Source organism: Rhipicephalus microplus, chromosome 5 (assembly GCF_043290135.1).
Source record: "Rhipicephalus microplus isolate Deutch F79 chromosome 5, USDA_Rmic, whole genome shotgun sequence".
NCBI lineage: Eukaryota > Metazoa > Arthropoda > Arachnida > Ixodida > Ixodidae > Rhipicephalus > Rhipicephalus microplus.
Window position 1 is genome coordinate 164,636,933 of NC_134704.1, and position 26,899 is coordinate 164,663,831.

The 26,899-nt window shown below is 42.8% G+C and overlaps 2 non-coding genes across 2 annotated transcripts; both read right to left on the bottom strand.

Annotated features, from left to right (window-relative positions):
• Positions 1 to 20,571: 20,571 nt before the first annotated feature.
• TRNAW-CCA (transfer RNA tryptophan (anticodon CCA)) lies at positions 20,572 to 20,643 on the bottom strand. The gene has a single exon. It is a non-coding gene; the product is annotated as a tRNA-Trp (tRNA).
• Positions 20,644 to 20,786: 143 nt separating this feature from the next.
• Positions 20,787 to 20,858, bottom strand: TRNAW-CCA (transfer RNA tryptophan (anticodon CCA)). The gene has a single exon. It is a non-coding gene; the product is annotated as a tRNA-Trp (tRNA).
• Between the last annotated feature and the right edge of the window lie 6,041 nt (positions 20,859 to 26,899).

A 26,899-nucleotide genomic window follows, 5' to 3' on the forward strand; every position in this document is an offset into this window, starting at 1 on the left:
CCACCGAGTCCGCTTAGGGTAGCCGTTCGCACAAACGTGGTAGCATGTTTTGCTCGGCCTTCCGTCGATGAATCCCAAGTAAAGGGACAAGTCATTGAAGACAAATAGGTAGATATTCAGATAGATGAAAATAATAAAAAGAGAATTTGACCCAAACGTGATTCGAGCACACAACCTTCTGATCTGGAGTCAGAAGTGGCACCGTGTCGCCACCAAGTCCGCTTATAGGGTTGCCCTTCGCACACACGTGGTAGTATGTTTTGCTCGGCCTTCTGTCGATGAAGCACAAGTAAAGTGACAAGTCATTGTAGACAGACAAATAAGTAGATAGACAGATAGATGAAAACAATAAAAAAGAGAACTTGACCCGGACGTGATTCGAACACGCAACCTTCTGATATGGAGTCTTACGTGCTACCGTTGCGCCACCGAGTCCGTTTAGGGTCGCTGTTCGCACACACGCGGTAGCATGTTTTGCACGGCCTTCTGTCGACGAAGCACAGGTAAACGAACAAGTCATTGTAGAAGGACAAATAAGTAGATAAACAGATAGATGAAAATCATAAGAAGAGAATAGGACCCGGATGTGATTAGAACACGCAACCTTCTGTTCTGGAGTCAGACGTGCTAAAGTTGCACCACCGAGTCCGCTTAAGGTAGCCGTTCGCACACACGCGGTAGCATGTTTTGCTCGGCCTTCTGTCGATGAAACACAGGTAAAGAGGCAACTCACTGTAGACAGACAAATAAGTAAATAGACAGATAGTTGAAAATAATAAAAAAGAGAATTTGACCCAGACGTGATTCGAACACGCAAATATGTGATCTGTAGTCATACGCGCTACCGGTTCGCCACAGAGTCCGCTTAGGGTTGGCGTTCGCACACACGTTGTAGAATGTTTTGGTCGGCCTTCTATCGATGAAGCAAAGGTAAAGAGACAAGTCATTGTAGACAGGCAAATAAGTATATAGACACATAGATAAAAATATTAAAAAGAAAATTTGACCAGGACGTGAATAGAACACGCAACCTTCTGAACTGGAGTCAGACATGCTAAAGTTGCGCCACCGAGTCCGCTTAGGGTAGCCGTTCGCACACACGCGGTAGCATGTTTTGCTCGGCCTTCTGTCGATGAAGGAAAGGTAAAGAGACAAGTCATTGTAGACAGACAAATAAGTAGATAGACAGATAGTTGAAAATAATCAAAGAAACAATTTCACCCAGACGTGATTCGAACACGCTAGCTTCTGATCTGGAGTCGGACGTGGTACCGTTGCGCCACCGAGTCCGCCTATGGGGTAGCCCTTCGCACACACGCGGTAGCATGTTTTGCTCGGCCTTCTGTCGATGAAGCACAGGTAAAGAGACAAGTCATTGTAGAAAGACAACTAAGTAGATAGACAGATAGATGAAAATAATAAAAAAGAGAACCTAACAAGGACGTGATTCGAACAAGCAACTTCTGATCAGGAGTCAGACGTGCTACTGTGTCGCCACCGAGTCCACTGAGCGCAGCCGTTCGCACACACGAGGTAGCATGTTTTGCTCGGCCTTCTGTCGATGAAGCACACGTAAAGAGACCAGTCATTGTAGAATGACAAATGGGTAGATAGACAGATAAAAATAACAAAAAAAGTGAGTTTGACCCGCACATGGCTCGAACACGCAACCTTCTGATCTGGGGTATAACGCGCTAAAGTTGCGCCACCGAGTCCGCTTAGGGTAGCCATTCGCACACACGCGGTAGCATGTTTTGCTCGGCCTTCTGTCGATGAAGCACAGGTAACGAGACAAGTCATTGTAGACAGACAAATTAGTAGATAGACAGATAGTTGAAAATAATAAAAAAGAGAATTGGACCCGGACGTGATTCGAACACGCAACCTTCTGATATAGAGTCAGACGTGCTGCCGTTGCGCCAACAAGTCCGCTTATAGGGTTGCCCTTCGCACACACGCGGTAGCATGTTTTGCTCGGCCTTCTGTCGATGAAGCACAGGTAAAGAGGCAAGTCGTTGTAGACAGACAAATAAGTAGACAGACAGATAGTTGAAAATAATAAAAAAGAGAATTTGACCCAGACGTGATTCGAACACGCAACCATGTGATCTGGAGTCAGTTGGCTACCGTATCGCCACCGAGTCCACTTAGTGTAGGCGTTCGCACACACGCGGTAGCATGTTTTGCTCGGCCTTCTGTCGATGAAGCACAGGTAAAGAGACAAGTCATTGTAGACAGAAAAATAAGTAGATAGACAGATGAAAATAATAAAAAAGAGAATTTGACCCGGACGTCATTCGAACACACAACTTCCGGATCTGGAATCAAACGCGCTACCGGTTCGCCACAGAGTCCGCTTAGGGTTGTCGTTCGCACACACGTGGTAGAATGTTTTGGTCGGCCTTCTATCGATGAAGCAAAGGTAAAGAGACAAGTCATTGTAGACAGAGAGATAAGTATATAGACAGATAAATAAAAATATTAAAAAGAAAATTTTACCCGAACGTGATTAGAACACGCAACCTTCTGATCTGGAGTCAGACGTGCTAAAGTTACGCCACCGAGTCCGCTTAGGGTAGCCGTTCGCACACACGCGGTAGCATGTTTTGCTCGGCCTTCTGTCGATGAAGCAAAGGTAAAGAGACAAGTCATTGTAGACAGACAAATAAGTAGATAGACAGATAGTTGAAAATAATAAAAGAAAGAATTTCACCCAGACGTGATTCGAACACGCTACCTTCTGATCTGGAGTCAGACGTGCTACCGTGTCGCCACCGAGTCCACTTATTGTAGCCGTTCGCACACACGTGGTAGCATGTATTGCTCGGCCTTCTGTCGATGCAGCACAGAAAGAGACAAGTCATTGTAGAATGACGAATAAGTAGATAGACAGATAAAAATAACAAAAAAGAGAATTTGACCCGGACGTGATTCGAACACGCATTCTTCTCTTCTGGAGTCAGACGTGGTACCGTTGCGCAAACGAATCCGGCCATAGGGTAGCCCTTCGCACACACGCGGTAGCATGTTTTGCTCGGCCTTCTGTCGATGAAGCACAGGTAAAGAGACAAGTCATTGTAGACAGACAAATAAGTAGATATACAGATAGATGAAAATAATAAAAAAAGAGAATTTCACCCGGACGTGATTCGAACACGCAACCTTCTGATCTGGAGTCAGACGTGCTACCGTATCGCCAGCGAGTCCACTTAGTGTAGGCGTTTGCACACACGCGGTGGCATGTTTTGCTCGGCCTTCTGTGGATGAAGCACAGGTAAAGAGACAAGTCATTGTAGACAGACAAATAAGTAGATAGACAGATGAAAATAATAAAGAAGAGAATTTGACCCGGACGTCATGCGAACACGCAACTTTCAGATCTGGTGTCAGACGCGCTACTGCGTCGCCACCGAGTCCACTGAGCGCAGGCGTTCGCACACACGCGGTAGCATGTTTTGCTCGGCCTTCTGTCGATGAAGCACAGGTAAAGAGACAAGTCATTGTAGACAGACAAATAAGTAGATATTCAGATAAATGAAAATAATAAAAAAAGAGAATTTCATCCGGACGTGATTCGAACACGCAACCTTCTGATCTGGAGTCAGACGTGCTACCGTATCGCCAGCGAGTCCACTTAGTGTAGGCGTTTGCACACACGCGGTGGCATGTTTTGCTCGGCCTTCTGTGGATGAAGCACAGGTAAAGAGACAAGTCATTTTAGACAGACAAATAAGTAGATACCCTAATGAAACGTTCCGTATGAAATCTTACGGAATATATGTGGACTCCGTAACATTTCCTTATGCTACGTACGGAAAAAATATGGAGTTTCATGGAAATATACGGAAGTTGTATGGCATTTACGGAAAGCTTCTTATGGAGTATAAGGAAGGATAAGGAAATTTTATGGCGTATACGGAATGCTTTTTATGGAGTATACGGAAAGATAAGGAAAATGTATGGCATATATGGAATGCTTTTTATGGAGTATATGGAAGGATAAGGAAAGATATGGAAACTTATGGAGCATACGGAGAGTTCATGATGGAAGATATGGAAGGATAAGAAAAGTGTACGGAGTGTACAGAAGCTTTCATAAGGAAAATGCAGAATGTGTGGTCTTACGGAAATATACAGATTTTGTAAGGTGCTTACGAAAATGTGCAATAGTGTATGAAAGGCATGTGGATTGTTGCAAAAATGTGGAAACTGTACAGTTGTTGTCACACTTTTAGCAGGAAATCCGAGCTCTATAAAGTTATAAATGAATGCACAGTGACATATATAGTACAAAAAAATAACGCAGGGTAGTCTGTGTTGTCAGTCACCGCTGTTCGCCCTTTTCCAGAATGAATACAACTTTTGCAGATGACCAGGTGCTAAAGTCTGTCACACGGAAAATGTGTCATTCACAAGGAATGACAATAACTCATTTTACTTGCATGCTGTCACACGAAAACAAATCAAGCAAAAATGCATAAATTCAAGGGCTCGTTTTTTGGTAGAGACAATAATAATGAGAACTAAATTCAATGTGAATGAACTTGTTAATAATAATTAAATTGTTCTCATTAACATTGGCAAAGAGAAATGTCATTTTAAAATATCGAACATGAGCTTAGCTCTCCTGAGCACCGACAAAAGAAATGAAAATGTATGAAAACTAATTGCATGTAGCCTAAAAATAATTTTTTATTGATAGTATGTGCTCCTACAATATTAATACAGCTATACACAACTTGCCACAGCTTCACGACGGAAACGAGGTAGGGGCAGAGGGAGTGGACAGAAAAATAATTAAGTATGAGAGCACAACTGATATGTACAAACAGATAATGGTGCTTATCATTGATGCATGGATAGTCGTGTATATTGCTGGGTCGTTTTGAGATTTTCAAAAGCATTGTTTCAGACCAACTTGCAGATAACGCTTCAATTGTAGTGCTACATAAGACACAACCTATGGGCCAGCTTTAATGAATAAGAAGATTATAGGTTAAACAAATGCTTTAAAATATATCATATCATGGCTGCATGAACGCATACAAGCTATGTAAAGCGCAATAAAGTGAGGACGCATGAGCTTCTCTTGATGCTTCAGTTTCATAGATGCTTCAACTGTGCTGCAAAGAAATTTAACCAATGTCTGTGTGTGCAACATTGTCCATTTTAAACTATCTATATGCATATATAAAATTCCTACTGCGAGTTAAGCTACGTAGCACTCATAACATTTCCTTTTATTAAGGGCAATTTTTCAAACAATCAACATTATTCATTTTCTGTCTCACTTTGTGCCCGCAATTCTTGGTTTGGCTCGATCACAATTGTGCAGCCCTTATTTTGGAGAAATCAAAAAACATCCACCAAAATATATTTTGGAATTGCTTCTCGGTGATATTGCCTTCCCTCAACTGCCACAGCTTGAGATGAGTCATATAGCAAGTCTCGCGCATACCTAGGGCCTATCCTTGAAGAAACTGGTCCGGCTGTGAAATGCTCAGTTTTTTCTCAAATAAATTTTTTGGTTCGAGTTTTCTCACTTCTCGAGTCCCTTCACAATCAAGCAGACCCAATGTTCCCCTTAGTCCTTAATTTTGTTATATTATGAAATAAATTAAAAAATTATTAATGAAAATAAAAATACTAATAACTGTTGCGCAAAAAACACAGTCCCACATACGTACTTGAACGCAATATTGCTTTTATTTTGTTTTAGAACCTCAGGCATTAGAAAAGATAGCAGTAAAATAAAAACGTTGAAAAAAAAATTAGACTTGGTGGGACTCGAACCTGCGCCACTCAGTTGTGCTCGCGTACGTGATCTGAGTGCGTTAGCTTGCTGAGCTATTCGCGCTGAAGGGTGTCATGGCTTTAAGTTATGTATATAAGTTTGCTTTTTACACGCTATGTGTTGGCATATTTATGTACGATATGCGATCGTATCTATTGTTGTGTGCATATGTTTTGGGATTGTATATACGTCACATGCTTTTCGCATGTCTTTCAACTATAGATTGCTGCCCCGCCTCGGATAAAACAAGTATTTTTACACCCACACACAAGCTTGAGCAGTTGAAAGTTGTTTCCCGGGGCTCTCTTGCGATTGAGTCGGCCACCACAGGAAATTAGAGTGATACGCCATTAATCCCTCCATCTAGCTGTATTCCACTTAGTAGCTCTATCGCTTGATGACAAATCTAGCGCAGGGCGCGACGCTATTGCGCACGACCATGCCTCGCGTAGTGGCTACATCAGCTGATTGCGCCGGCCGGCTTGCTTCGATTTGCTTCAGAGCAAAGAAATGTCATACCTTGAAAGATTGCCTACTGCACTATGTCAAAACGTTACTGCTTTGTAGCCATTCTATGATTCATTGAGAATTGATCCCTCTGATATCACTACTGTAGAGCTTTGCGTCGGCGACACGCACCGAACGTGAAACCGCACTACGTCTGTCGTAGAAGCAGTAGGAGGCTGTCGTCTGCTAGAACAAAGACAAAACAAAGACCTGGAAAATATTCATAAGTTGTAACTTGTTTTTTGAATAACCGTTTATCACTTTTAAAGTTATTTTGCCAGATAACATACAGTTTTTTTGGTTTATAGCAGCGACAGATGTTTTTTTTATTTTCTTCACACAGATATCCAAGTCAAATCCATTCACAACTAAGCCACATGTTGTTTGTCTTCTTTGTTTTCGTGGGCATGCCGTGTCGGTTCGTCTGTCATGTGTTCGCGCTGCTACACACGAGAGCACGAAATGTGAAATTTACGCAAGGAAGCGCCGTTACTCGTTCGTGTGATGTGCTAAGATTGCGCACTATTCCCGCGGTTGTTCGAGTGCGGATCAACTGCGAGTCGTCCAAGGAATCGGCGGGTTGGGCGGGCGCTCGAAGGACTCCCAGGTGACGGCTGACCCCTGTGGTCGCTTCCCTCAGGACAGTGTGAAAGAAACTAAATGTATGGGGGACACTTTTTTATGTAGACCAAGTCTGCCACTCAGTGCAAGTGTGTGTTGCTGCACTCGAACGAGGCGTCGTGAAACGGCAACCTTACGCGCCTTTGCGAGTGCGGTTGCCGATTCGCTTTGACAATGCTAACACCAGCAGAGCCATGGCACATCGGCGCGGCCTTACTGGAGCTAATTCGAGACAACTGCGGCAACATGCATGTGTATGGTGATCGATTTTTTTTATATTTGCAATGTAGTGAGGAAGACGCACATGGCGCTTGCTACGTTGTTGATTAAACGAAGCCTGCAGTGCCATTTGGTGCAAAGCAGCATTTTGTTTACGTTCGCGGGCGATACAATTTGTAACTTGGCTCGATTCACCTAGCCAACCGCCTAAGTGGGTTGATTAGCATACGTTCACGGTAGAGTGTTATTATGCCCCTAAACAGTGGCGTGTGCTTGTTAAAAGATATAATGTGTGTGCCTAGTGGAGAGAGAGAGAGGTGTTCGTGCAATCTGCATGTGTACCTGCAAGACGCCTTTGCTTGTAACTAATAATGTACCGGCCAGCACCTACATTGCACGCCTGACTTTAAAGAAAACTTGCATGCACAATGTGAGATTTTGTAATCTGCCAGAGTTGCTTTTTATAAAATAATACACTGCCAGCATGTTCAAAATATGTTTCGCTGCTGTGTGGCAGGGGTGCAGTTATCACGCTGTTGTGTAGTTGCTGATGCAAGCACTTATAGTTTTGATGCGTTAATATTTCTCATCTAACTTATCAGGTGTTTGGCTGTTTCAGCACAAACAAGGAAAAGAGAGAAGGAAGACGGGTAATGACAGGACCAGTGCCGACTTTTGTTTGCAGGAGAATACCCATGTTGGTGTATTTATTGTGACAGCTTTTCTGTGTTGCTTTTTTGCCCAATTTATGCAACAACACAGTTGTCAGCAATATGAGAGCGAACACTGAAATTAGCTTTTAAAGATCATGGTGACTAAATGCCTAGTGATTCACAGCACAAAGTAACAACAAAAGACATCAGTATGATCAATGTGGACGAGTACAGTCTCGCATATTAAAAATATATTGTGCAAAATGTTGCCTAATAAGAAACCTCTCAATGTTTGCAAATAGTGTGACGTCACTTCAAGCACCGTGCCAGCCATTCCCTCCCTCTGTGCAAGGGCTGGTTGGCAAGGAAGTTGTTTGTGAAGTTCCTGATAGACCACTGAGATGTATGCAATTCTAAACCTGTAGCCTAATATATACGTAATCTTTTGTGCAGTTACATCGCTGCATCTGACACCTACAACGTATTTGCATATTTACATTGCTGCCTTAGGACCTAACACACAAACTTGTTGTTTGCATCGTCACTTCATGAATATCGAGCGGTAAAGGTACTGAGTATATGTGAAACAAGAATCTCTGCCTAATACATGAGGACATATGAGGCCTTCGATAAAACGAGTTATACCTTTATTGGGCTTGCGTACTCGTCGGGGCGATTCATACATGCAGCTTCAGCAAATGGTATCTTCCAGCCCGGTGACCATGCAATTTTTTTCTGCACACAGCGCAAACACCGAGATGTACCCACTCGCATATTGTCGCGTCAAGTGCATATTTACCTTGACTAAAATGTCGAATCAAGTTTTTTCATCGACCGGTCCCTGTCATGAGTGCTAACGTCTTCGCAAACAAGACACATTGTTATTGACACTGCACACACTACACACAATATTCTCAGTTGAACCGATATTCTCAATACCTTTCAATGCACACTACATGCCGCAATCAACAGTGCACATTTTTGAAGACTATGCCGTTGTTTCTCGCACAGGCCACCACGTGTGTTCACTTCTTCAAGATAAACAGACAGCGTGGCAAATATTTTACCACACAGTTTACCACACAGCTAGATGTTTGCTGACACATACTACAGCTAATTTCGACATTGTAACGTGAAGTGTAAGCTTTGGAAAATTAAAACTTGCCCCAAACTCCGCACGACTGTACCGGGCTGAGCCACCAGCGGGAGTGTTTTTACCAGCCACACCTTTTACATGTGCCAGTGACATCATGCTGTGACGTACCTCGGTAGGGGCCTATCGCTGCATACTTATGTGAATGAGGGTCCTGTTAGTGAAAGCAGGCATTGTTGATTTCGTAACTTGTTCATTCCCAACTGGACCTTCATTTGCACGAGTTGTCTGACTGATATTCAGGTGAACTTTTGTGCAATAAATTATACAGTTGGCAGTCTGTGCTTGCCCCATACTGTTGTTACTGGTGTTTCTTGTTACTTTGCACTGCTCATTACTGCTCACCTACAGAAACTAGCCTATCTTGCCGCTGTTTTGGACAAGATGCAGCTGGCAAGTGCGATTGTGTTCATAACTCTAAATTCTCAAGCAAAAATTATCGTTTCATATTCAGTTAGTTGCATTCATATCAGTACAATATAAGAAATCATTGATTAAACATGAATCCGTGTTCCTTCACATAATGCTCACAACTTTTATATCAAATTGAATGGTGTTTATAAAAAACATGGGTTTTAGCTAAACTTCATGCTCTTTTCTCGAACAGCTGACAAAACGCTATTGCATGCTTACTTGCCATGAATTGGACTGTGTTTGAAATACATTGCAATTCTTCACCGGACTGCCAGTACAGTTCACATTGGGGGAACAATTAATAACCATGGATTGAATAATTTAGAACGGAAAGAAAGAATCGGCAGGCCGGGCTACTTGATATTGGCATCCGTTTTGCTACCCAGCGCATTATCATGCAAACTTGCTATAGTGTGGTTATGCGTCTTGCATGTGTGTCTGTAAACCAAGAACTTTGGGTAGAACTATATTTGTCTTACAAATGGTTGCAGGACTGTGGAGACTGTAGGGCTAATTAGGAATGGTGGAATCCTTGGACATGTGTTCAACCTTGCTGCATCAGCTCCTTGGTGTTTTCACGGCATCTTTACAGATGTGTTGGGTGAGTAAAGCAAGCAGGTTTCCACACAAGGAAAAGTATAATATGGCAGCACCTCTTGTGCGTGCCTTACATCCCAAGTATATCAAATATTTATCTTGCCTTGTGGCCTGTAATTTTTAAAGAGACACTTCTTTTTGCTTTATATTTGAGTCTTGATGCTTCGACAGCAATGTATTTGTGTTTGACAGCAAGTGTTCTTGAACAAATAACTGATCTCAATAATGACAAAACACCCTTCATACTTGGTCCTTAGCATAAGCTAGCACTTATCTGTAGCATATTCAATTATTCATTTTTTGCTGGGATGATAATGGGCAAGTAGCAAAGGCAAGTTCAGATTGGAGTGGTCGGTGACGTCTGTTTAGGCTCTGCCATATTGCTTTGCAACCAGAGTTACTTGTGGCCACATATACAATGAAGCCACATGACGTGCATTCTAAATGAGATTACCATATCACATTTCACTGTATCTTAGTATGTGCCAAACAAATGGAGATATCATTAGCTTGCCACTATAAAGGGATCCTAAACCAACACAAGGTTGAAATTTAGTCGTGGTGTTGCAGCTGTGTATGACTCTACAATGGATACATAGCCGTGATAATTTGTCTATATGTTGTCGCAATAGTAATGTTACACACATTGTACGATACAAAAGAGGTCCTCGCTTATTTCGCTTTTTTTCGCTATGCTTCTTTCTTGTCTCTTCTTGCCATGTGCTCCTCCTCACTGTACAATGAGCAAGAGCATTGGGCATACAAACACGTATTTAAAAAAAAATGTTGTAAGGTGAGCACTGAGAAGCTGAACACTTCCAAAAGGCTCAAAGAGGTAAAGGTATTGTTTCTAGCTACTTTTTGGGCACCCATAGCTATTTGTGCTGCTGCAGTTAAAAAATAAGTTAAATGGTAAAAATTAATTGGAGATGGTTTGGCACCCATAATTGCAGTTACATACAGAACTAGGTTTCAATGCGTAGGCAAAATCTGTTTATTCTAAATCAATCCTAATGATATCTGAAATTCAGTAAATATTCACAGAAAAGCTCAGGAAAAGGCTAAGTGGTTGCCCCATGAATGTGAAGGAGATACCCTTCTTCTAAAAGGTCAATAGACAGTCTAGTAGTCTCGATATTACATGCGCTATAAAATATTCTGGTGTGGTGCTTTTCATGCATGTTATAATGAGAGGGGTTTTTAATAGAACTGTTGTCACTTTGCCCTGCATTGCTGAAATTGTTCACATAGTTATAATACATGAATCAATTTATGCCTTTTGATTTTATGCAAATGGTTTGCTAACCCAGTCGGTTTAACTTGATTTGGATAAAATCATAAATGCTCTAAAATTTTTTTTACTATACAGCAGGTTTATTTTTAAAATACACGACCATTGATGTGAACGCAGTTGGTGGCGTGCTTGATTAATCCTTCACTATCACCACTCTAACTACACCTGCTACAGTGCATAGTGTGACAAAAGTAATGGTACCTAACATTACTGGCAGCATATACTTTTATGTCTCAAAATAGGTTAAAAAGCCTGGTAAAAATGTGTGTACGTTTTTTTTTCGCTCCAACTAAATATTCTGGTCTACTCAAAGTAGCTTCCACTCTTTTAAGTTCCTCGAACTTTTAGGTGTTCAAAAGAAGTATCAGTGCCATATACTTTCTTTGTCAGCCTACTCACCACTCTAATAATGAGAATTACCCGACAACATTACCCAGTAAAATAAAGAGATGTTATAAAAAGTAATGTAAATTTAATTGTCAAAAAACGTTGCCAAGTTACGTTTTTGTTCACTTTTCTTTTCACAATTTTGTTAAAGTTACTTTTGATAACATCCCCTATTGTTTGTTTGGCATCCCGGCTGCAGCGGCTGCATTTCCGATGGAGGCGGAAATGTTGTAGGCCCGTGTGCTCAGATTTGGGTGCACGTTAAAGAACCCCAGGTGGTCTAAATTTCCGGAGCCCTCCACTACGGCGTCTCTCATAATCATATAGTGGTTTTGGGACGTTAAACCCCACATATCAATCAGTTTGTTTGGCATCATTTTCTGCTAGTTCTCTTTATAATGTGTTCAACAAAGACAAGAAACCCTTAAATTTATAGTTCTGTCCTTTACTCATGAATCTGAAACAGTGAATCTCAGTAATCTTAGCAGTGTGTGACTTGTTTTTTTTGATCAGTTGTGCATGTGTTCAAGTACATGCATTTAGGTGGGAGGGTGAACTATTGCCTCCTCCTGTGACTAGCAGATTTTCTGAAAACGGACAGATGCATAATGCTGCCAAAGAAGTATAGGGATATTGGAAGTAATCGTAACGTAATTGCAATCGTAATGTAATTGCCAGTAGGCAAAAAAAGGTGTCCCACATTCGCCATAATGGTAACAGGCAGCGCTGACTGACTGTTCCATGTATAAATGCACATATATACCGTACAAAATGGAAGAGCGATAGCCGCCATGGTAGCTCAGTTGATAGAGCATCGGACATGTTATTCGAAGTTCGCAGGCTCGGTCCCTGTACAGGGCAGGCTATCTTTTTTTTTCCTGCCCCGCCACGGTGGTCTATTGGCTAAGGTACTCGGCTGCTGACCCGCAGGTCGCGGGTTTGAATCCCGGCTGTGGCGGCTGCATTTCCGATGGAGGCGGAAATGTTGTAGGCCCGTGTACTCAGATTTGGGTGCACGGTAAAGAACCCCAGGTGGTCAAAATTTCCGGAGCCCTCCACTACGACGTCTCTCATAATCATATGGTGGTTTTGGGACGTTAAACCCCACAAATCAATCAATATCTTGTTTTCCTTCTACTTTTCTTTCTTCACAATTACAACACTTCTATTCTTCTTGAAGATTTTCTGGTGTAAAAGAGGTAGCTTATAATCTGAAGAGGCAAACAGAATGTGCCAGTGTACGAGTTAGCTCTTGTAGTGGTTACAAGTAAGATATGTTTTGAAGAATAAATCATTCTGCCACTTGCCTAAAGAATGGCTACAGGACATGGCGCTGGATGCACTTTGTTATTTTTGAATCAAGCTATCTTGTATTCTATTTTTATAAATTACATGGGATACACATGACGGTATCACACACTTTAATGCCACTAAGATTATGTAGCGAACAATGTATTAAATGCGAAATTGCATAAGGATAAGGTGAAAACTGCACCCTCAACGAGAATGTACAGAAAGCACAGGGTGCAGGCGTCATTCCGTATGCCCATGCTTTTCAAGTGCGAGCTGTTTTCACCTAGTTCTGACCAACTAACTAGATTGAGATGTGTTGTTAGAGTGCAAGAGGATGCTCCACGGGAAACTAGGTTTGTCTCAAAGTCTGTGTGTGTCTTTCAACCTATATGGTGCCCGGTTCAAGAGTTCATGCAGACCAGATCGTGTAAAACAGGACCGTGCAAAATGGACCGTGTAAATAAAATAAAATGGACCATGTAAATAAACAGGATTGTGTAAAATGTCGTTTTCGCGTGCAACTGTAGTTGTGGTTGTGCTGAATGACCTTTCTTTATATACACTACATAACAAACTTGCTTCTTTAGAGTCGAGTGCATCTTCGGATCGATTGTAAATGTTTGCATATGCGAGGCCTTAAGTTTTATAAGAAATTCCTCAGTTGGCCACGAGGAAATGTGTGTTCAGCAAAAATTTGTATATCATTATATACAACTCTTAAAGCCTCATCTACAACTTTGTGCAGGTTGACCTTGAGCAGAAAACGAGGAGCGGCAGCAGCCCCCAGAAAAGAGCAAGCACCCTCCAAGCTCCCGAAGCTCTCTTCGACAGGAACAGCAAGGTCACTGTGTGGCATTGAAAACCATTGCAAAGAGTGCCTTATCAGTACACTGTGCTGCTCTTTCATCGCAGAAGACGAAGTTGACCACTCCAGAGGAACTTCACGCTGTGTATTGTGAGTGCTTCAGTGGTTTTGTTTTTGTCCAGCCAGCAGTTATAAAATCATGTGTCAGATTCAGCCAGGATGGCTAGAGGGAGTCGGGCAGGCATGTTTGGACATTTGTCTAGCCAAGTAGTGCCAATTTTCGCACTGGTCCTGTTGGAGGTACTGCCAGAATCACAGAAGCTACGTCACCTCTCTAAATGTACAGATGTGTCGGGGAAGATTAGCTGCATTAGGTTTTTCTATAACTGATAGCTGTCAACATTCTTCATTATACAGGATTTTTGTTCCTCACTTATGGGTGTAAAGCCCTCTACAGAAAAGATGCAACACGTCTACTTCCAGAAGACTCCAAGGCCCTATTTGTAGGTTTTTTCGGCTTGTATCATAAGCACCTCGTTTGGGGTACATAAACATTTTATAAACATGTACAGCGAAAATTTTGGGTGGCTGGTCGTTTTGTCGTTATCTTGTTCCTCGCAGTATTCTTAAGCATGTTGTGCATTACGTTGTCAATCTGGTTCATGTGCATAGAAGACATTACGAAGTTTCAGGCTACAGTATAAAAACCCTGGAAGCAAGCTATCAATAATTTTTTAACAGAGTTGCTTAATCTGATACATGATACATCACTAAATATTCGTGCGTATTCATCAATGTAAGCTCGTCTTAGTGTTATCCAAAATGAAGATGTGAGTCGACAGATGGAAACATCTAGTGGGGTAATCAGGGTGAACAGTAGAAGTGCTTCAGACAGGCTGGCCGATGTTGCGATAGGAGGACCTATTTTTTAGAAGTCACCTTGTCATCCTTGGCGTGTTAGTTTAATTGGGGTCCGTAATGACATCATCTTTTGGTATAGGCGTGTGTGCCTGTTGGAAATGTTTGTCTGAAAAAAAAATCTATAACGCAGAAGAGTGCAGCGCTTGCTTCTTTTCAAGTTTGGTTGCGCTGATACAAAGTGTCCTCCTGTCGGAGGTTGGGGATAAGGGAAGCAAAAAAAAGATAAATGATAGAAAAGAAGAAAATGAAGAAAGAAAAGGGGAATGCAAAGTAAAAGTAGTGCTACACTGCTACTGCTTTGCATCCCCCCTTTTCTTTTTTTTCCCTTGTTTTCTTTCTTCACCTTTTTTGTTACATTTGCATTGTCCCATCTAGTGCATGAATCAATGACACATGGCTTTGCTATAGCAAAGATGCCTATGTGGTGTTGGATTGAATAGTGCATTGTACTTCATTTAGTTAATAACAGACTGATCAGTCTTGCAATAAGTGCTTCCTGTCTATCACCACACATGTTCAATTGAAAAGTTTGTGCTTGGCTCTTAGTATGCTGGTATATAGCTTGTGTCTTGGACTACTCAAAATGAATGTTATTTTGCTGCTGTTTATGGTAATGAATTTATCCAACATGAAAATATCTTGCCTTGTGAACTTTGTCGGACCTGCCTTTCTTTTTCTTTCCTATGCAGGCATTGTTTGTGAGGGAGGCAGTAACAGAGAGGTGATAGCTTGAGCTTCGGAAGAATAAATGCTGGCAGTGAGGCAATTACGCATCAAACATCCCAGCCATTTTGCCAACCGTCCTAAATGTGTTTTGAAAAAAAATTTTTTTTTTGCTCGTTTACTGTCTTTTATCTGAAAACAGCAAAATGCTAAAGTATATCGCAGAGAACAAAATATTAGGCCACGTTGGTGCCTTCTGGACTTCCCAGGATGCCATCTGGGTGTTGTTTGTAAAAAGTAAAGTGTTTCAAAAATACTGCCTCTTCTACACAAAATTCGGTCTTGGTATTAAATAAAGGTGATTGTGTGTAGTGCATGAAGCTCAGTAATATTAGTGCAATTTTTTCGCCACATCAAAAGCAAGGAAGCAGTTCTCTCTATATGGCAAGTTATATGATTACACTTTGTCTTAAAGTAGAAATGAATTTTTGAAGTTTTCTTATGATGGCTGTTTTCTGCATTTGATGTACAACAGCTTCCGTTCGGAAGTTCCCCATGGCCCTCAATAGGAGACTTCAAAAATCATTTTCCTCATTTAAACAAAAATTGTAATAATAACACTTGCCATGTAACAAGAACTGTTTATTTGCTTTCAACTTACATATAAAAGTAATTTTTAATTAGACAAACACACAGCTCAAATTGCATCTCAATATGGACAAAAACGATTATATAGTGATATTTGTATTCTGGACCTAACGTTATTTTTTTTCGTAAAATATAACTTCTGTGCAGTGAGTATTTGTGTCTCAAATATCCATACAAAATGCAGTATTGCCATACAAGAAATGCAAACGATAAACAGTTTGGCTGAATTCTTCAAAGCCTATGTAGCAGAAAAATTGCACTAATGTTACTTGACTTCAAATACTTTAAGAAGCATCTTTACTTAATATGTAGATCCAATTTGATATGGCAAGAAAAAGCGGTACTTTGAAAATTTTCTCACAAATAACACCCGCACGACTTTTCTGCGAAATTCTGAAGCTACCCACGTGACCACTAGTCTTTTCTCTTCAAAACATTTCTGCAAATAACTATTTTCAGAAGAGTAAATTACCATCATTTTTTAAACTATACATCTGTGATGGTCGCCAGGCGGTATGGTTTGTATGTTTGGTGTAGAATAGCCCAGTGCAAAAAACAACAAATGGCTGAGCATCCTTTGACGCTGGGGCAATTTCGAAAGCATTTGTTTGTTAGCAGCAATTCAGTTAAGCCCTTGTCTTTATGCTTAGGCCCAGAAACAAAACACAAGTAACTAAAGTAGTCCTAAGAGTCATGTAGTCTCACTGTTTCACGGCTTGTGGAGCCTAATTTAGTGCAAGCTTCACCATTTAAAAAAAATTCAGATTCAACCAACAGGTTTTGGAGGCACAGTGCATTTTCAGCTAACTTGTTTCACACCAGTTACTTAGATAAAAAGCGGAAAGTAGAGGTAAAAATACCATTTTAAAGGCATTGTAGGTAATAACAAAAAGGACTGCTTTCTTTTTTTGTGTGGTGTTTTGCCTGAACGCTGTGCTTTTTGTGGTATAGTTCATTGTCTAGTGAACATAGGCCTTAAAAACTAACATTAGCCATGTTGAGGTCGATTTCTTGGTTATAGTCATAGTAGCCATATAAATAATTATGACTTCAAACTTGATTGTTCTTTTGAAGATTTTTTACTTGCATAATGATAATTGAGAGTCTTAGTCAATTTTGTTATAAGAAAACGTGATGTCATAATAGGGTCACTTTTTGAAGAGTCGTTCAGTTCTACCTTACCTTTTACATTCCTAATAGAGCAGTTATTTTCAATATCGGTATTTAAAATAGAATGAGCATGCTGTATGTAGTAAGGTGTAAGCACTTACAGATAGCACATGCACCCAACTTTTCTGTTGGCAGTTTATTTCTGTTATTCTTGTTTTATATGTGGGGTTTCACGTCCGAAAACCACTATATGATTATGAGAGACGCCGTAGTGGAGGGCACTAGAAACTTCGACCACTTGGGGTTCTTTACTGTACACCCAAATCTGAGCACACGTGCCTACAGCATTTCTGCCTCCATCGGAAATGGAGCCGGGGTTTGATACCGCGACATGCGGGTCAGCAGCCGAATTTCTGTTACTCTTGCTCCCCTATATGTGTGCAGTTCGGTTATAGTTATCTGGCTTGCACAGATTTTTATAGGCACCTGCCTGGTCCTGCTTGCTTTCTTGGTGATTTTCACCTTCATAAGTTGCATAGGTTTAACTCTCAAAATTATTCAAGATGCCAATTTTGTGCACAAACTGTATAGTATAAAGGCAGCAGATGTACATGCACACACTATTAAATGAACATTGAGAGCTTTCACTTGCAGTTCCTAAAGTTTTACTGTGCAGGAAGCGTTTAAATTATAATTTCATAAGGACATATTAATCGATTATCTCTACCATTGAAAATCGTGGCAACATAGTTATTTTCACTGTGATAAGCATGCTGTTTTTTTGATGTGGCAGAACTAATTTATACACTCATTCCTTCTATTATTCACATATGCATAACATGAAGGATTGCGTGCCTTAAATTTTCAGTTTCATTCTGTGTGTTATATTTCTTGTGCATGTAAACTATTGTGCTAACATGTGTCTCTGACATTATTTGTGCTAATTATTTCATTTCCAGGTGCCTATGAAGGGCACATAAGTTCTATCGCAGTGACCTTTGAAATTTACAGTGGTGCCGGAGCCTCAAGCAGCATTTCGCCGATCTCCACAATGCATTCATGAGATAAACACAGCGCCACACTTTCACATTTAGTGCTATGATTATTATTTATGTTTAAACATTCCGTTCTAAAATTGCTGTTACTTTGTGCCACCATCCTGTGGCTTAGGTGGAGCTTGTGAAATTGCGGTGCAGTCACCTCATTTGTGTACGATCAACACTGCAATATCACTATTCACAGCTGGAGCATACAGACAAATAAAAAAACATATTGATTGTAGCAGGGCTGTTGTGTATATAATGCTTCTCTATTGATAATAATAACCTTTCAAGTTCTTCAAGTCTTGCATAGAACACTGCATTAATGTGTTGCAATGTAACCACCATGTATGATCGCTAGCATGTTAATTTAGTAGTTTTGTAATGTATTTTATTCAAAAGGTGATTTTGCTTCCGCATCACGATAATTAGTAAGACGCCGATGATTCAATCCCTCACCATGCACATTTAGGAAATATTGTGATTTGTACACAGTATTGCATTTACTCAAGATGTGGACGTCTATTCAATATACACATTATATTGCTTTGCACTAGATTCAGACGTAACATGCACACATTTCAGTAATTTCCGCATGATACGTCTTTCCATAAGATGCGAAGTCCGCATCATACGTCTTATGCGGAGTCCGCATCATACGTCTTCCATATTCCAATAATTCCGTATGTGAGGTCTCCGCATCTTACGGAACGTTTCAGTAGGGTAGACAGATGAAAATAATAAAAAAGAAAATTTGACCCGGACGTCATGCGAACACGCAACTTTCTGATCTGGTGTCAGACGAGCTACTGTGTCGCCACCGAGTCCACTGAGCGCAGGCGTTCGCACACACGCGGTAGCATGTTTTGCTCGGCCTTCTGTCGATGAAGCACACGTAAAGAGACCAGTCATTGTAGAATGACAAATGGGTAGATAGACAGATAAAAATAACAAAAAAAGAGAATTTGACCCGCACAAGGCTCGAACACGCAACCTTCTGATCTGGAGTATGACGCGCTAAAGTTGCGCCACCGAGTCCGCTTAAGGTAGCCGTTCGCACACACGCGGAAGCATGTTTTGCTCGGCCTTCTGTCGATGAAGCACAGGTAAAGAGACAAGTCATTGTAGACAGACAAATAGGTAGATAAACAGATAGATGAAAATAATAAAAAAGAGAATTTGACTCGAACGTGATTCGAACTCGCAACCTTCTGATCTGGAGTCAGACGTGCTATCGTGTCGCCGCCACGTCCGTTCAGGGTAGACGTTCGCACACACGTGGTAGCATGTTTCGCTCGGCCTTCTGTCGATGAAGCACAGCTAAAGAGAAGAGTCATTGTAGACAGACAAATAAGTAGATATACAGATAATGAAAATTGTAAAAAAGAGAACTTGACCAGGACGTGATTCGAACCCGTAACCTTCTGATCTGGAGTCAGAGTGCTGCCGTGTCGCCACCGAGTCCACTTAGTGTAGCCGTTCACACTCACGTGGTAGCATGTTTTGTTCGTCCTTCTGTCGATGCAGCACAGGTGAAGAGACAAGTCACGTAGACAGACAAATAAGTAGATTGACAGATGAAAATGATAAAAAAGAGAATTTGACCCGGACGTGATTCGAACACGCATCCTTCTGATCTGGCGTCAGACGGACTACCGTTGCGCCACCGAGTCCATTTAGGGTAGCCGTTCGCACACACGCGGTAGCATGTTTCGCTGGGCCTTCTGTCGATGAAGCACAGGTAAAGGGACAAGTCATTGCAGGCAGACAAATAAGTAGATAGACAGATAGTTGAAAATAATAAAGAAGAGAATTTGACCCAGACGTGATTCGAACACGCAACCTTCTGATCTAGAGTGAGACGCGCTACCGTTGCGCCACCGTGTCCGCTTAGGGTAGCCGTTCGCACACACGCGGTAGCATGTTTTGGTCGGCCTTCTGTCGAGGAAACACAGGTAAAGAGACAAGTCATTGCAGACAGACAAAAAGGTAGATAGAAAGATAGTTGAAAATAATAAAAAAGAGAATTTGACCTAGACGTGACTCGAACACGCCACCATGTGATCTGGAGTCAGACGTGCTACTGTATCGCCACCGAGTCCACTTAGTGTAGCCGTTCGCACAAACGCGGTGGCATGTTTTGCTCGGCCTTCTGTCGATGAACACAGGTAAAGGGACAAGTCATTGCAGACAGACAAATAAGTAGATAGACAGATAGTTGAAAATAATAAAGAACAGAATTCGACCCAGACGTGATTCGACCACGAGACCTTCTGATCTGGAGTCAGACGTGCTACCGTGTCGCCACCGAGTCCACTTAGTGTAGCCGTTCGCACACACAGGGTAGCATGTTTTGTTCGGCCTTCTGTCGATGCAGCACAGATAAAGAGACAAGTCATTGTAGACAGACAAATAAGTAGATAGACAGATGAAAATATGAAAAAAGAGCATTTGACCCGGACGTGACTCGAACACGCAACCTTCTCATCTGGAGTCAGACGCGCTACCGTTGCGCCACCGAGTCCGCTTAGGGTAGCCGTTCGCGCAAACGTGGTAGCATGTTTTGCTCGGCCTTCCGTCGATGAATCCCAAGTAAAGGGACAAGTCTTTGTAGGCAGACAAATAAGTAGATATTCAGATAGATGAAAATAATAAAAAAAGAGTTTTTGACCCAAACGTGATTCGAACACGCAACCTTCTGATATGGAGTCAGACGTGCTGCCGTTGCGCCACCGAGTCCGTTTAGGGTCGCCGTTCGCACACACGCGGTAGCATGTTTTGCTCGGCCTTCTGTCGATGAAGCACAGGTAAAGAGACAAGTCATTGTAGACAGACAAAAAAGTAGATAGACAGATTAAAATAATAAAAAAAGAGAATTTGACCCGGACGTCATTCGAACACGCAACTTTCTGATCTGGTGTCAGACGCGCTACCGGTTCGCCACAGAGTCCGCTTAGGGTTGCCGTTCGCACACACGTGGTAGTATGTTTTGGTCGGCCTTCTATCGATGAAGCAAAGGTAAAGAGACAAGTCATTGTAGACAGACAAATAAGTATATAGACACATAGATAAAAATATTAAAAAGAAAATTTGACCAGGACGTGATTAGAACACGCAACCTTCTGATCTGGAGTCAGACATGCTAAAATTGCGCCACCGAGTCCGCTTAGGGTAGCCGTTCGCACACACGCGGTAGCATGTTTTGCTCGGCCTTCTGTCGATGAAGCAAAGGTAAAGAGACCAGTCATTGTAGACAGACAAATAAGTAGATAGACAGATAGTTGATAATAATAAAAGAAAGAATTTCACCGAGACGTGATTCGAACATGCTACCTTCTGATCTGGAGTCAGACGTGGTACCATTGCGCAACCGAGTCCGCCTATGGGGTAGCCCTTCGCACACACGCGGTAGCATGTTTTGCTCGGCCTTCTGTCGATGAAGCACAGGTAAAGAGACAAGTCATTGTAAAAAGACAAATAAGTAGATAGACAGATAGATGAAACTAGAAAAAAAGAGAACTTAACAAGGACGTGATTCGAACACGCAACTTCTGATCAGGAGTCAGACGTGCTACTGTGTCGCCACCGAGTCCACAGAGCGCAGCCGTTCGCACACACGAGGTAGCATGTTTTGCTCGGCCTTCTGTCGATGAAGCACACGTAAAGAGACCTGTCATTGTAGAATGACAAATGGGTAGATAGACAGATAAAAATAACAAAAAAAGAGAATTTGACCCGCACATGGCTCGAACACGCGACTTTCTGATCTGGAGTATAACGCGCTAAAGTTGCGCCACCGATTCCGCTTAGGGTAGACATTCGCACACACGCGGTAGCATGTTTTGCTCGGCCTTCTGTCGATGAAGCACAGGTAAAGAGACAAGTCATTGTAGACAGAAAAATAAGTAGATAGACAGATGAAAATAATAAAACAGAGAATTTGACCCGGACGTCATTCGAACACGCATCTGTCGGATCTGGAATCAAACGCGCTACCGGTTCGCCAGAGAGTCCGCTTAGGGTTGCCGTTCGCACACACGTGGTAGAATGTTTTGGTCGGCCTTCTATCGATGAAGCAAAGGTAAAGAGACAAGTCATTGTAGACAGACAGATAAGTATATAGACAGATAGATAAAAATACTAAAAAGAAAATTTCACCCGGACGTGATTAGAACACGATACCTTCTGATCTGGAGTCTGACGCGCTACCGTTGCGCCTCAGTGTCTGCTTAGGGTAGGCGTTCCCTCACACATGGTAGCATGTTTTGCTTGGCCTTCTGTCTGTGAAGCACAGGTAAAGAGACAAGTCATTGTAGACAGACAAAAGAGTAGATAGACAGATAGATGAAAATAATAAAAAAGAGAATTTGACCCGCACGCGGTTCGAACACGCAACCTTCTGATCTGAAGTCGGACGCGCTACCAGTCCGCCACCGAGTACGCTTAGGGTAGCCGTCGCACACACATGGTAGCATGTTTTGCCTGGCCTTCTGTCGATGAAGAACTGCTAAAGAGAAGAGTCACTGTAGACAGACAAATAAGTAGATAGACAGATAGTCGAAAATAGTAAAAAAGAGAACTTGACGCGGACGTGATTCGACCACGAGACCTTCTGATCTGGAGTCAGACGTGCTACAGTATCGCCAGCGAGTCCACTTAGTGTAGGCGTTTGCACACACGCGGTGGCATGTTTTGCTCGGCCTTGTGTGGATGAGGCACAGGTAAAGAGACAAGTCATTGTAGACAGACAAATAAGTAGATAGACAGATAGTTGAAAATAATAAAAGAAAGAATTTCACCCGGACGAGATTCGAACACGCTACCTTCTGATCTGGAGTCAGATGTAGTACCGTTGCGCAACCGAGTCCGCCTATGGGGTAGCCCTTCGCACACACGCGGTAGCATGTTTTGCTCGGCCTTCTGTCGATGAAGCACAGGTAAAGAGACAAGTCATTGTAGAAAGACAAATAAGTAGATAGACAGATAGATGAAAATAATAAAAAAGAGAACTTAACAAGGACGTGATTCGAACACGCAACTTCTGATCAGGAGTCAGACGTGCTACTGTGTCGCCACCGAGTCCACTGAGCGCAGCCGTTCGCACACACGAGGTAGCATGTTTTGCTCGGCCTTCTGTCGATGAAGCACACGTAAAGAGACCAGTCATTGTAGAATGACAAATGAATGGATAGACAGATAAAAATAACAAAAAAAGAGAATTTGACCCGCACATGGCTCGAACACGCAACCTTCTGATCTGGAGTATAACGCGCTAAAGTTGCGCCACCGAGTCCACTTAGTGTAGCCGTTCGCACACACGTGGTAGCATGTATTGCTCGGCCTTCTGTCGATGCAGCACAGAAAGAGACAAGTCATTGTAGAATGACAAATAAGTAGATAGACAGATAAAATTAACAAGAAAGAGAATTTGACCCGGACGTGATTCGAACACGCATCCTTCTCATCTGGAGTCAGACGTGGTACCGTTGCGCAACCGAGTCCGCCTATGGGGTAGCCCTTCGCACACACGCGGTAGCATGTTTTGCTCGTCCTTCTGTCGATGAAGCACAGGTAAAGAGACAAGTCATTGTAAAAAGACAAATAAGTAGATAGACAGATAGATGAAAATAATAAAAAAGAGAACTTAACAAGGACGTGATTCGAACACGCAACTTCTTATCAGGAGTCAGACGTGCTACTGTGTCGCCACCGAGTCCACAGAGCGCAGCCGTTCGCACACACGAGGTAGCATGTTTTGCTCGGCCTTCTGTCGATGAAGCACACGTAAAGAGACCTGTCATTGTAGAATGACAAATGGGTAGATAGACAGATAAAAATAACAAAAAAAGAGAATTTGACCCGCACATGGCTCGAACACGCGACCTTCTGATCTGGAGTATAACGCGCTAAAGTTGCGCCACCGATTCCGCTTAGGGTAGACATTCGCACACACGCGGTAGCATGTTTTGCTCGGCCTTCTGTCGATGAAGCACAGGTAAAGAGACAAGTCATTGTAGACAGAAAAATAAGTAGATAGACAGATGAAAATAATAAAACAGAGAATTTGACCCGGACGTCATTCGAACACGCATCTGTCGGATCTGGAATCAAACGCGCTACCGGTTCGCCAGAGAGTCCGCTTAGGGTTGCCGTTCGCACACACGTGGTAGAATGTTTTGGTCGGCCTTCTATCGATGAAGCAAAGGTAAAGAGACAAGTCATTGTAGACAGACAGATAAGTATATAGACAGATAGATAAAAATATTAAAAAGAAAATTTCACCCGGACGTGATTAGAACGCGATACCTTCTGATCTGGAGTCTGACGCGATACCGTTGCGCCTCAGCGTCTGCTTAGGGTAGCCGTTCCCTCACACATGGTAGCATGTTTTGCTTGGCCTTCTGTCTGTGAAGCACAGGTAAAGAGACAAGTCATTGTAGACAGACAAAAGAGTAGATAGACAGATAGATGAAAATAATAAAAAAGAGAATTTGACCCGTACGCGGTTCGAACACGCAACCTTCTGATCTGGAGTCGGACGCGCTACCAGTCCGCCACCGAGTACGCTTAGGGTAGCCGTCGCACACACATGGTAGCATGTTTTGCCTGGCCTTCTGTCGATGAAGAACTGCTAAAGAGAAGAGTCACTGTAGACAGACAAATAAGTAGATAGACAGATAGTCGAAAATAGTAAAAAAGAGAACTTGACGCGGACGTGATTCGACCACGAGACCTTCTGATCTGGAGTCAGACGTGCTACAGTATCGCCAGCGAGTCCACTTAGTGTAGGCGTTTGCACACACGCGGTGGCATGTTTTGCTCAACCTTGTGTGGATGAGGCACAGGTAAAGAGACAAGTCATTGTAGACAGACAAATAAGTAGATAGACAGATAGTTGAAAATAATAAAAGAAAGAATTTCACCCGGACGAGATTCGAACACGCATCCTTCTCATCTGGAGTCAGACGTGGTACCGTTGCGCAAACGAATCCGGCCATAGGGTAGCCCTTCGCACACACGCGGTAGCATGTTTTGCTCGGCCTTCTGTCGATGAAGCACAGGTAAAGAGACAAGTCATTGTAGACAGACAAATAAGTAGATATACAGATAGATGAAAATAATAAAAAAAGAGAATTTCACCCGGACGTGATTCGAACACGCAACCTTCTGATCTGTAGTCAGACGTGCTACCGTATCGCCAGCGAGTCCACTTAGTGTAGGCGTTTGCACACACGCGGTGGCATGTTGTGCTCGGCCTTCTGTGGATGAAGCACAGGTAAAGAGACAAATCATTGTAGACAGACAAATAAGTAGATAGACAGATGAAAATAATAAAAAAGAGAATTCGACCCGGACGTCATGCGAACACGCAACTTTCTGATCTGGTGTCAGACGCGCTACTGTGTCGCCACCGAGTCCACTGAACGCAGGCGTTCGCACACACGCGGTAGCATGTTTTGCTCGGCCTTCTGTCGATGAAGCACAGGTAAAGAGACAAGTCATTGTAGACAGACAAATAAGTAGATATACAGATAGAGGAAAATAATAAAAAAAGAGAATTTCACCAGGATGTGATTCGAACACGCAACCTTCTGATCTGGAGTCAGACGTGCTACCGTATCGCCAGCGAGTCCACTTAGTGTAGGCCTTTGCACACTGTTGCGAATCTGCCTCCGTGGCTGCCACCGATGCCACCACTGTTGCGAAAGACGGCGACGCTAACACGGTCCCGAAGGCGCCACTGCGTTCAACTCCGCCGGGAAGGTCACCAGCCGTTTGGTAGCGTATGTTTCTCAGCTCGCGACTGCTTCTGCGCAGAGCTGATAAGACGAGCGGAGGAGACGACGGTGAGTTAAACAAGGTTTATGTACAGCATATATACAGAGGCGTTACAATTTCGGCACTGGGGCCGACAGAGACTCGAAGAGCCGAGCTCTCCTCTCTAACACATAAGTCAACTTTTCGCCTAAGACCGCCGACTCACACACATGTCGGCTCTCCGACATGGGGACTCCTCTCTCATAGGACCGCCGATCGCGACATGCCGCAGGGCTTCTTTTATTTGCACCGGGTCCAACCAAAATGTCCAATCAGAAGCGCCGCTGGTCGTCAGGGCAGATTCCTCCAATGGGGTCGCCGCTGGGCCACGTTACCTCCAGACACGAGGACCCCGGCTCGCTGTCACGTGCGCTGCTGACTCACTGCACGTGGGCCAGAGAGGCGCCGCGGGTGTTTACGCAATTGAGTTGTTCGCGTCAGGCGGACTACGGGCTGGCCTTGACCCGGATTGCCTTTTTCAGAGGCACGGACGTTTTACGAGGACTTGCTGGCATAACAGCACCCCCGCCGCCAGACAATGCACCGGAAAGACGAGCTGCTTCCACGGGGCTCGGATGTCAGGTGCGCTCGTTCGCCAGGTCCCTTCAGGTTCGCCTCCAGGGCCGGAAACACATCCCATTTTTGACGACGGATCCCAGCTCCACTGGCTTGTCGCCACAACTTGCTGGCCAACTTCGCTCGTCTCTTCTGACCATTTTCGGTTTCAGCACTTGTCGATGGTTCTGCAACTTGCCAAGAACGGATCGACAACAGACAACACACGACACACGCAAGTGCCTTCGGTCACCCGACAGAACACCAGACAAAGTATAGTACAACATATACCTATCTACGTGTCTATCGGAATTTTGTTCCCTCTACATCAAGAGGCACATGTGGGACACAAGACTCTTAAAATGACAACTCAATTTTTTTTCCCACGTACAACAACGTAACGAATT